Source organism: Tenrec ecaudatus, chromosome 6 (assembly GCF_050624435.1).
Source record: "Tenrec ecaudatus isolate mTenEca1 chromosome 6, mTenEca1.hap1, whole genome shotgun sequence".
Classification (NCBI taxonomy): domain Eukaryota; kingdom Metazoa; phylum Chordata; class Mammalia; order Afrosoricida; family Tenrecidae; genus Tenrec; species Tenrec ecaudatus.
This window is the reverse complement of record NC_134535.1, coordinates 160,932,025-160,944,035: the sequence shown is the minus strand read 5'-3', so window position 1 is coordinate 160,944,035 and position 12,011 is coordinate 160,932,025. Positions and strand designations below refer to the sequence as shown.

The following is a 12,011-nucleotide window of genomic DNA, read 5'->3' as shown; positions in this document are numbered from 1 at the left end:
CACTCCAAATGATTTCTCTGTATAAATGAATTATGCAATTAAAAAAACAAAAAACCCACCAAATCACCCTAAAGCTTTCTCGCCTGTTTGTGCCGGGAGTATTTTCAGGATTGCATTGGAGTGGCATTGGAGGTCATGGCAAACTTCACTAGAGGTCGTGAAATTCATAAATACTGAAACCTTTGAGATTCAGCAAGTCTTGGGAATCCTTTATTAGGCTTTTAGGAAAAGAGTCATGAGAAATAAACAATTGTGTCGAAGGTAACGAAATAGCTGGCCTCATGATAGTAAGTGCTAATAGCAATGCAGTCGATGAATTTGGTTAGTTTCAAAATACAATTTAGGAATCCTCAGCTTTCTAATTTTGGAACTCAATTCAAATGCGGAATTCAGTTGTGATCTGAAAAGTCAAAACAAGATTTGTAGTCATTTCAAAAGGTATAGAATAACCATTCATGAGTGAACTTTGTCAACCTTTGAAGTTACAGACACAAGTTATGGTTCAAATGTTAATGAAATGGTGTTTCATCTAAAACTACCTTCCTTTGACTCCTTCAAGAGAGAAAATAAGACCTACAAATTAAATAAATATATGAAATGAATGTTCTTCGGAAATAACATCAATGTTTCGTGATCTAACTCAATAGTTCTAAAACCTGTTTGGCCTCAGAATCACTGGGTCTACTTAAAATTTTTTTAAAGGTAACCCCCCTCTACCCCTAGACATCCCTATTTCCCTGAATCACTATCTTGGGGATGAACAGGAAGACTGAATTTGTAAAGCACTCCCTCCTGGGAATTCTGATCCAGTGAGTTCCTTGGATCAACATAATCACACGTCTTCCCAGTCACCTTTACATAAATTATATATTCATGAATAACATCTATTACTATTTCCTAGTTTGTCTTCAATTATCCAGGATCCTGAAGTCTGTCCAGTTTCATTTTCATTTAACTTCTTTCAAAGAAAATGTTTATTATATGTCTTGAACAAAGTTCAAACTTTACCTGGAATGGCCTTTTTAAACTTAGTGCTCAGTCTCAGAATGTGTCATGCAAGGTTATAAAGTCATCCAAACTAAACAGCGGCGATGGCATCCTTTCAGGTCACTCTATGCATGTGTATTAACTAGAAGCACAGATATATATATATATATATACCCGTACACATAGCATGACAGACAGGGCTTCAAAAAGTTCATGGAAAAAATGATATTTTCCAATGAAACTGGTTGGTATTAAGTACTGTTAATGATGAGAAGTCAAAAACAGTCAGCGCTGAGATGCTTCCACTGCCACTGGATCCACGAGACTTTCCATTCACTGTCTTGTGCTCTTTCTTCCTGCATTGGGCGTCATTGCATGTGCTACGTGAGTCTACAGAAGAATTTATAGACTGGTAATGGACATGTGGGCTAATAGCGGATTTATGGACTTAACCTGGACTGGGCTGGGATTATTTTCTCAATATACAATTTCTCCTTGATATAAAGCTCTTTCTTATATTATACAAACATACATATATCCCTTTATCCACTGAATTTAGTTTTCCTGAGAGTGATGACTTCAAGGGTAATATAAAATCTCCCCAGATCTAGAGAAAATCTAGAGGTGTTTTTATTTGTACATTTGAGCAATCCCCAGAACCAACTGCAAGACTAAAAGCTATTATATGTGCATGATTATGGAACTCTGATTTGGACAAAACAAAAAAACCACTGCCAGGTAGTCAATTTCAACTCATAGCAACCTGAGGCTAATAGATCATTATAAGAATAGACAGCCTCTACCCAGAGCAGATGAGGGGTTTAACTGCAGTCTTTAGGTCAGCAGTCCAATGCTTGACTGCCACCCGGGTTCAATGGTACTTAATCTTACTAAAAGCATGAGCAATTTGAGACAGGCTATAGATTTTATCTAGAAGTACAGGTATATACATACACATTCCTCAAACTCAGGGCCATGCCCCAAACCTAGCTAACCATAAGGTCACCGTTCAAAACCAACAGCAGCTAATCGGGAGAAAGATGAAGCTTTCGACTCCCATTGAGTTGCAGTTTCAGAAACCCACCGGGGCAGGTCTACGTCTATAGGCTTGCTAGGGGTTGGTATTGGTCAATGCAATGAGTTTGGTTTGGATTTGATCTGGACTTGAAGCCAACATTTCCTCAAATCTGCCCTGACCAGGACGTTGCTTAGAGATTACTGATTCCCCGTGGATTCTCAAAAGTGCTAGCATTGAATCTATTGTATAAGTTGTCATCTGAAAATTGTGTTCCTCACTTCCGGTCAGTCTTCGAAGTCACATTTGTGACACACTTGATTGTTCTGATGATCATTTTCTTCGGGGTAATATACATGAAAAGGTCCAGTATCGCATTATTAGCCCTTTCTCTCTAGAAATGCCCTCCCTATCTGCCTACCCTGGAGACGGGCTACTTATGACACGCTGTATGTAATTGTGGTCTTGCATGAAAGCAAGCTCCTTTCCCACGCATGAACCCACACTCAAGTTTACCATAATGAATGGCATGTGGGGTCAAAAGTATGGGGGTCATTGGGAGCACCAATTAAGACCATAACCACATTGGATGGAAGCATTAAATATGCGTAAAGGTATAGCTTCATAAGGTTTGTCAGAAACGTTTTTTAGTTCTGCTAGTGTATGTTAAAGAATCAGTTTATAACTTTGAAGTGGTAAAAGGAAAGCATTTTCCATCTCCCCTCTACAAACTACCTCAGGGTAACCAATAGCTAATGAAGAGAAGATTGTGTAGCAGTTGCCAGCTAATAAATGAATAAGGGGGTGAAGAGCGTTGCATTGTGGGTCTTTCTTTCTCCCTTCCCGGCCATCTTGGCGGCTGCTCTTGGTTAGGGGCCGTCCAGCACCTAAGACAGGCAGATGGTGGCCACAAAGAAGATGAAAGAGTCACTGGAGTCCATGAACTCGAGGCTTCAACTCGTTATGGAAAGTGGGAAGTACGTGCTGGACTGCAAGCAGACGCTGAAGATGACCGGGTAAGGCAAAGCCAAACTGGTCATCCTGGCCAACGACTGCCCGGCCTTGAGGAAATCAGAAATGGAGTGCTACGCCATTGGGCCAAAACCGGTGTCGATCACTACAGTGGCCACAACACTGAGTTGGGCACGGCGTGTGGCAAGTACGACAGGGTGTGCACGCTGGCCATCATCGACCCCGGTGATTCTGATATCGTTGGAAGCATGTCAGAACAGACTGGTGAAAAGTAAATCCTGCAATATTTTTCTTTAAGAAAACTGGCCAGAGCTTGTTTTAAAAAATAAATGAATGAATGATGTGTGGTGGAATATCTCCACTTTGTAGCACATAATGAAAGAAGGATTTAGATGTTAATCAACAAAGGACAACCAGACACCATGTGCTTCTTGATGGAAGTCCACATTCCCACCTACCAAGCTATGCCAAGACAATCAAGCCTGGATCTATTCCACAGGAAACGGTAAGACACAATTTCTTTAAGAAAATAGGAACTGCATGAGAGAGAGCTGAAGAGGGAAGCGGTGAGTTAAGAGACCTATATCAAACCATTGCAATGCATGGTTCTGATCCAAATACACTTTTGAATTAGATAATGTGAAAAATACCCAGTATTAACTGGGCATTTGAAGCCAAATAGTTACATTCTTTGTGTATAATGATACGATTACAGTATTTCTAGAGAGAGTCTTTTTAGAATATTTACAGAGAAAATTGTATGATGTCTGGCATTTTTGTTCAAAATAATGGGGGTAGAGAAATGATAGGGGATAGAAGGCGGGGTGGGGTGGGGTGGCGATGACCATGAATCAGGAATTGCTGGAGCTGAATGAGATACATAGAAATGTATTCTACCACACTGTATGTTTGAAATGTTTCATTAAAAAGAAAAGAATTTAGGGAATTCCAAGACCCAGTAAGCTTCCACCTCCTCAACCTCTTGGCCCCCTGCATTTTCAAAATAAAGGCAGAATGTTAGCTTTTCTATCCTTTCCCACAGAAACTCAGAATATTTTGCCTAAAGCTCACGCTTGCCATCCTCCCATGAAGGCTTAGCAATGGCAGGAGAGTGTATAAGACCGACCTGGAACCTGGTTTGTTCGCTTGGCCCTTTTCCTCTTTCTTCTTTGTTCCTCTCTCTCTGCCACTGTGTGTTTTCCACCTTCTTTGACACCCAACCTAGAAACGCTGAGGCCATGGGAAAGCGGAGACCCCATGTGCGTCCCATTCTCCCAGTAAGGCGACTTCATTCCCCTTGGCCCCGGATTCGGCCAGTTTGTTGGTGGCATCCCTGTCCTTTAAGGAAGGACATCAATTTGTGGGGAAATATCATGAAAAGATACTGGAGTTTTCCCATGAGCTTTGGGAAGCCTTCTTGTATTTACACTTTTGAATAGACCAGAAAATAACATGGCAGACTTGCCCGGATTCAAAGAATTCCGAGAATCTCCCATAGAACTCAGATTTCCCCGTTGCACCTGGGGGGTGGGGCTGTGGAAAGGAGATTTGTTTTCCTCTTTCATGGAGAGGGCAAGCAGGAATCTACCAAGTTAGACCTCAAAACCCAGACAGATCATTTCGTCGGATCCTCCTTTTAACACCTGAGGAATTAGAAGCCTAAACGTGTCATGTGACTGGCCCAAGATCACTCAGCTAGGATTTGTGGCAGGGCTAAGATTGAAACCATCTTCTCTGGTACTCAAAACCATCAAGTTGATTGTGACTCATAGCGACCCAAGGGTAGAACGATCCCTATAGGACAGTGGTTCTCAACCTGTAGGTCCAGACCCCTTTGGGGGTCGAATGACCCTTTCACAGGGGTTGGCCGATTCATAACAGTAGCAAAATGACAGTGATGAAGTAGCAATGAAAATCATGTTATGGTTGGGGGTCACCACAACATGAACTGTATGAAAGGTTCACGGCATGAGGAAGGTTGAGAACCACTGCTTTAGGGCTGACAAGGCTATAAATTTTTATGGGAGCAAAAAGTCTCATCCTCCAGTGCAGCAGCTGGTGGTTTCGAACAGCTAACTTTAGGTTTGGCAGCCCAATATGTAACCCAATAGACCACTGTTCCACTCAAGAAGTTGCCACTAAAAAAGTAGAAGAAGAAGTTGCCACTTTGCTGCCAGCCCACTATAAAATTTGTCTTAGTTGACTACTGGAGACAACTTGGAAATATGAAGCACGTCATGAATGCCAGATATTGGGGAAGCTAATGCTTGGTTTCCTATGGAAAGAGGCTTCTCAAACTACTGATGGCTGATACCATCCTGTTGACGTCATGTCTCAAGAGAGCCCTATAGAAGATGGATTTGATTCCATTCCCAGAAGAATAGAAAGCCCAAATGAGAGTCCTTCTATCCACACGACACTCTATACTTTTCAAAAGAATTACAAGAACGCTGAGATAGGCAAAAGGGGTACCATTTTTCTTGTTATGTAAATGCAGAATCTGAGCCCTTAAGCTATTACCCAAGGTCACATAGCTAGGCGGTGACCCATAGGGAACTAGAAACCAGGGCTCGGCTTCCTGGTCCGCTTTTCTGCACTCAGCAGGTTTGTGATTCAGGGATTCCAGTAGATCTGCAGGGAGAAGGGGTAGTGTTTAAAAGCTGGCTCTCTGTTACCTTGTTTGGGAATGTTGGGGAGCGGGGGCGGTGGGGGGCATTAGGTACCTACAGCTGCTGTTGCTGGTTGCCTTCAGCCTCGGGCCCTAGGCTCTCTCTGGCCCTGTTCCTCCCTTCGACAGCAGGCATGCCTTTTCAGTCTGAAGTGGAAGAGGTGGTACAGGGCTTGCCAAGAGCACAGGGAGTGGAATCTGAACACAATTTGGATTCCCTCTCAGAGCTTGGTGGTGTAGTGAGGAAGCTCTGGGGTGCTAACTGAAAGGTCGGCAGTTGGGGCGCACCAGCTCTTCCATGGGGGAGCCATGTGGCAGTCTGCTTCTGTAGATTGACAGCGTAGAAACCCAATGGCAGTCTACTCTGTGCTGTAAGTTAAGGCAAGGGGTTTATGTGTTGTTATTTGGCAGGGGGTTAGAGAGAGGGATGATTTCCTTGATTAGCCTGGGTTTCACACCTGCTGCTAAAAGTGTTAAGTAGCTAAGGGACAGGGACAGGGATTGTCCCTCCCATGCCAGGGTTGCACTAGAAAACAAAGATTTACCTGGGAATCTTACACCCTGTCTTATCTTCCTCCAACACTAGACTTTGTGGGAGCTTAGGAGAGAGCCTCCGCCCTCAGATTTGCCTGTACTGGAAGTTTTGGGCTTTCAGTTAGTGTGTTAGTCCAGGTAGACTGGAGAAGCAAATTCATAGACACTCGTGTGTATAGGAAAGAGCTTCATATAGGAGAGCAATTGAATACTGAGAAAACATCCCAGCCCAGTCCCGATCGAGTGCATTAGGCTGATATTAGCCCGTATGTCCATAAATCCTCTTCGGATTCATAAAGTACCTACAGCTGTAGCTGATGGCTACCTTCAGCCCAGGCTCCCTCGGGCCTGAGCGCATGCAATGATGCCAAATACAGGGAGATCACAGGCCAGTGGCTGAGAAATCTTGTGGATCCAGTGGCAGTGTAATCATCTCAGCTCTGGCAGGGTCTCCATGTGGCTCCTCCAGCTCAGGGCACTAGAATAGTTCCATGTGTCTTGTCAGCTGCAATGTCTCCCAAGGAGGGAGCCGAGAGAGAGTGTTTCCCACCTCCAAGGAGGAATACCGGAGTTCCCAGAGTCCTCAGAAGAAGACCATGCCCACTCAGAGGCCAATATTGGCTATGACCTGATTGACAGGCTAGAATCCACCCCTTCACTCTTAATCCTCACCAACTGATATATGATTATATAACTACCACAGTTAGACTCGACCCATGTGATAAGGTGGCCCTCCAATCCCATTACACAACTAGCCACTGAAAATTGAAACCTATCTCTGTCTCCAGCTTGAGATTCAGACAAAATGATTGTGCTTCCTGGTCTCCAGCCCCACCTCCGCCTGCCATGAACAAACTCCTACTCTCCAGTGCCTGTCCTCCTTCAACCCTGATGTATGGAGCTGCTTCCAAGTTCCCCTACAGAACGCAAGTCACTCTTGGTCTAGGGATTTTCGTCTTGCCAAATATGAGCACTCTTTGTACTCTTGTGGGAGAAAAATGGGGCTTTCTACACCCAGGAGGAGGTCAGTCTCAGAAACCAGCCAAACTAATGTGTCCTATAGGGCCTATTGGGTAGCTCCTACAGGGCCTACTGCATTGACTCAATGGCAGGGAGGTTCTCTTGTTAGTTTTTTGTTTTGTTTTGAACTCTTATAGTCCTGCCAAGGCTCTGCTGAATCTACCTTGACTTTGGGGCAAGACTAGCTGCTCCCAGCAACCTTCTCTCTTACCATTTTCCAATCCATCTCTCACACGGCAACCAGAATGATCTTCATAAAGCAAAAATCAGATCATGAGAACCATCAATTCAGTAAGAAGTCAGAGATTTAAAAACGATTTTTCCATAAAATACTGATAATAAAACAAAAGTGATTTTTCCCCTGAAGTTAAATTCATACCTTTTCATCCTGAAAAGTTTAGAAAATTCAAGAAATATTCATAAATTTTGCCCAGACCCAGAGAAAAATACACCTTCAAGAGTATACGTCCTTCAAGTCCTACCTGTGGAGGCCGTAACCACAATACATATTCTACAAACACCAAATTAGCCAAATGACTCAAGCCTGTCCCTCTGAATCTGAGTCACAGCCACGTACTCGCAAGCCACAACTGTTCAGAAACATTTTGTATCCAGGCAGTGAGAACTCTCTCAGGATTGAATCCCAGAACTGGTCTGGCCTGCCCAGAGAGTACCCTGTACCTCTACCCCTAAGAATTGGGATCCAAAGGGCACTGTGCATCCCACCCTACACAATTAGTAGCAAAATAACTAGAGGGCAGAGGGAGGGAATCATTTCTGAAACCCCAGTCTCAACAGCCAAGTCCCAGTCTGGGTGAGGTGGAGAGGAAGGGATTGGACATCTGTCTGAACCTCTTTGGTCCTTGGGTCTCTGAGAGGGTCCGGGCCCTGTGTCTATGACTGTGAGATTGTTTTCAGCTACCCTGGGGCTGGCCATCCTGAAGGCAGATTCTCGTTACCTTTGCATCTTCCTGCATTTTCACTAGGGTGAGAAGCAAGATTCTCTCCTCCATCTAGAGCTACTGCTCCAGGCTTCCTCCCCAGAAGGCTTGAGCAATGAGATCACGGAATCGTCCTGCACCTCCTTGGTTGAATGTATTCATCTTTCCTTCTACAACCTGTGCTCTTCGGCTCAATTACAAGTGTCAGTTGAATGTGACTTGAAAGTTGGCACTGGGCCGCCCTCCACTCCTGGAAACTGCTCCAGGGCTGGAAAAAATGCCTATTATCTGGCTTCGTTTACCTTTGCCAAACATCAGTCATAAAACTTGCCCATCCTCTTCCCTGGCAGACTCCTCTCCAGCCCCCAACACGTACTCCAGCCCTCAGGGCCCCGCCACGTTCTGTTTCGGTCTTGGGTGCTTTCCAGGTGTGAGCTCAGCTCTCAGCTCCCCACCCAATCATCCAAAGAAACATGTGGATGCTGTGGTGGTGGGGGAAGGAGAGGGAGAGAGAGAAATACAAGGGGGCGTCAGAAAGTTTACGAAGAAATTCCATATCCTTCCATGCCATTTCCCAAAGTGCTGCTTGAAGTTGCATCCTCAGAACAAGTAGGGAGGGTCTGAGAGGGGGTAGAAGGAAAGGGAGAAGGTGGGAGGCATGCTAGAGATTGACTGATCATTTGAAGGGAAAGCAAGATGCTGGGCAGGGGTGTAGCCTTCGTTTTTCCTTCCTGTTTTCCATCATGTTTCAAATGCTATGCTGAGGGCCTTCCCATTCATGGGAGGAAGGGAGGGAGTTAGTTAAGCACTAAATGTCTTCTCTATATAATCGAAGACAGATGGCAATAAAACCAACCACCGGACAAATCTTGAGCAGTTCTCACAAACCCAGCGTATAAATAAATAGATAGCATATTATTTTTCCACAGCATCAAAGGTAAATGTGCATTTAACTGGGTGGCAGATGTAGCTGAAAACTCAAAGCAGCCTTGAAGCTCTCCTGATCGGGGCAGGCCTGTGAGTCATGCGTGTTCTTTTCAGATCTGTGCGCACTGATCTCAGTCGGCAGAGTACTTTTCCAAAACAAACTAAAAGGGCACATAAGCGTACAAACACACATCCATGCACGCTCTCTCGAACAGCAGTTGGGTAGGGGGTCCCCCTCAAAATCATAGACGTGGTTTGCCTACAGAGAAAAATCAGGGCACACCCCTGTCCACAAATGGAAAGGCTCCCCTGCAGGTTCTCCACCGTTCCAACGTTCCACCCAAGTCCTGTAGGGATGAATCTCCCAAGAACTTTCTAACGAAGTTCCTTGTTTCATTGCATTCCTAAATAAGCAAGTGCCGGTGTGAGTCTCTGCCTGCTTAATCAAACTTTTTCTAAGCCTGGAAAAGATCCGGAATCAAAGCACGCTCGGAAAAAGCACCCTAGCTCAGTGACTCTAGAATCTAGGGGTCCTCTGTAATGAGCCAAGTTCACTTATGGCTCTGTGACTGTTCACACTGTGTCCCCTACTGGAGATGCATTTGTCCCCATTTTTCTCCTCTCTCTCCCAGAAGGCTTCGCTCTCATCCTCCAAGACTTAGCCTTCAATCATCGCCTCTTTAAGGCAGCCTTCTCTGACACCCACTAGAGAACCAATCATTTCCTCCCCTGGATCCCCACACACTCCACTCGGGTATCTACTGCGGCCTCCGTGACACTTCACACATTCCGGTTTCAATGTCACCTTCTCCAGTGTAACTTTAAGCCTATTGGTCTTTCTGTCTCCCAAACCTACCACTCTTCCTGGCCCAGAGAATATGCTCAAAGCATGTTTGTTGAACAAACTGGAGGTCAAATTCCTTCAACCCTTTGTTAGCAAGAGTCAATGACCCTGTGAACCAACTAGCCAAAGACTCAGACTTCAGACCTAAGAAGGCCCTGTAAGAGCTACCATTCAAGACCATTTTTTTTTGGTTGTTGTTGTTGTTTTTTGGTTTCATCTTTTGGTATTCGTACAGCTGAGCAGTGTCTATCCATAGTATATCAAGGTGGGTCTTCATGACCAGAATACATAAGGAAATAAAAAGTGTGGCATCCAAATCTAGATCATAAAAGACATCCCTGCTTTTGCCTTGGATCACCTGCTCTGGAAGAGCCAGTTGTGTTTTGAGCTGCATAAATTACGACATCCACAACATTGTCTTCCCATCATGTCAGATGTATTTGCTCAATAGGGCAGCACATCAATCAACTAATTCGCAGGGCTGGGTGGTCCTGTGAGTTAATTAAAGGGATGCAAGGCGGAACTGGTATGGTCCCAAGGTTAAAGTGACTGCAGACGTAGCAGAAGCATCCTTCCAGAAGTTTGCGGTCTCTGGGTCGGTGTGATAATTGCAAGGTTCCCTCCTGCACTCTTGACGCCCAGCGAGTTGACGCATACGCTCATGGCCCAAGGAGAGCTCTCAGCCTGCCAGGACGCAGCGTGGAGCCTTGACTGCACATCACCAGCTAACATCATCTGAAATCCAGCTGTCACTTCCAAGGGGGCTTGACCGTTCAGGGTTGACTGTTGGGGTCTCCTTGGCTGTCAGAGGTGAGCCAACTTTCCTTTCTGGTGATGTTTTTAATAAGCAAACAAGTTCTTTCATGTCCCTCGTTACATTACGTCTACCTCCTTATCTAACTGCCACATATGTGTCCTCGTCAGAACTTTTTTTTCCTTTAACACAAGTTTCTTATCTAACGAGTACATATGTCCATTCCTAGATGATGGGTTTTGAAATTTTTATTTTATAAGGTAGTTCATATGTTTTATATATGTGAATATATTTTAAATGTCATATTCATAACAAGCCACCATGTCATGAGGATACTCCAGTAGCCTACGTGAAAAGGGAATTGCGGCTGCCTACCACCAGTCAGATTGTAAACCACATTGGAAGCCTGGCTCCTCCAGCGCCAAGTGGCGTCTTCAGATGAATGGAGCCCCGCCTAACTGACCTACGGGCTGCAAATCTTACGCAAGACGCTGTGGGACAAAGAACTGAGGCTGGCCTTTTGCATGTGGTTTCTGAAAAGAGTCTGCGTCAGTACAGTGTTCCTTATCTTTCTGAAATAGCCAGGCAAATATCAGCTACAGGGGGCCTCCCCCTGACAACTCAGCTCGGGAAAGTCGTATACGCTGATTGAATGGATCAGAACTATGCACCCAGGTCCCAACTTGCACACTCATCGATGCATGCATATTCATGAGGTCCCGATGACTCAGGGACTCTGGATCTCGAAGCTCTCCCTGGATTGGTGAGAACATACATGAGTGGGAGAGAATGGCACATCTCTGGCCACAGTGGAGACCTGTGGGAACTCCCCTGCACCTTGTCTGGGGTGTCTCTTTGCTTACAGCCTTTCTGATAATAAATGGGTATGAATGGGCCATCGGCTTCATGTATTTTGTGAACTTTTATAGAGAGTTAATGGGTCTACAGGAGCACCGAACCTAGGCCTAGCAGTACAGAGTTGATTTGTGCAGACCCAGCACTGGGTGGCTGGGGGATAAGAAAAGGCTGGCAGCCTATGAAAAAATGTTAGGTAGCTAGAGACGGGGTTGTCCCTCCCATGCCTACAGGCCCCCTAGAGGAGGTTGGAAAGGATTCAGGTGAACCTTAGCCACCCATGAAGACCCCAGCCAGGTGGGTGGTACACCTGGGTGGCCCAAACTAGGTCCAGGTGGGCTTAATTTAGCCAATGGAGTTGACCAATACCTTCAACCACACCTCCCCAACCAGAGGCTTGAAATACCCGGGTTGGTGGCGGGAAGGTTGCTCTCTTTTTACTCTGCTCCTGGTCAGAGGCAGGTGGAGGTAGGAAGCACACACACTCCACCTGG

At 45.2% G+C, this 12,011-nt stretch overlaps 1 pseudogene; it reads left to right on the top strand.

Annotated features, from left to right (window-relative positions):
• Window positions 1-2,902: 2,902 nt before the first annotated feature.
• LOC142451317 (large ribosomal subunit protein eL30 pseudogene) lies at window positions 2,903-3,249 on the top strand (annotated as a pseudogene).
• Window positions 3,250-12,011: the final 8,762 nt, after the last annotated feature.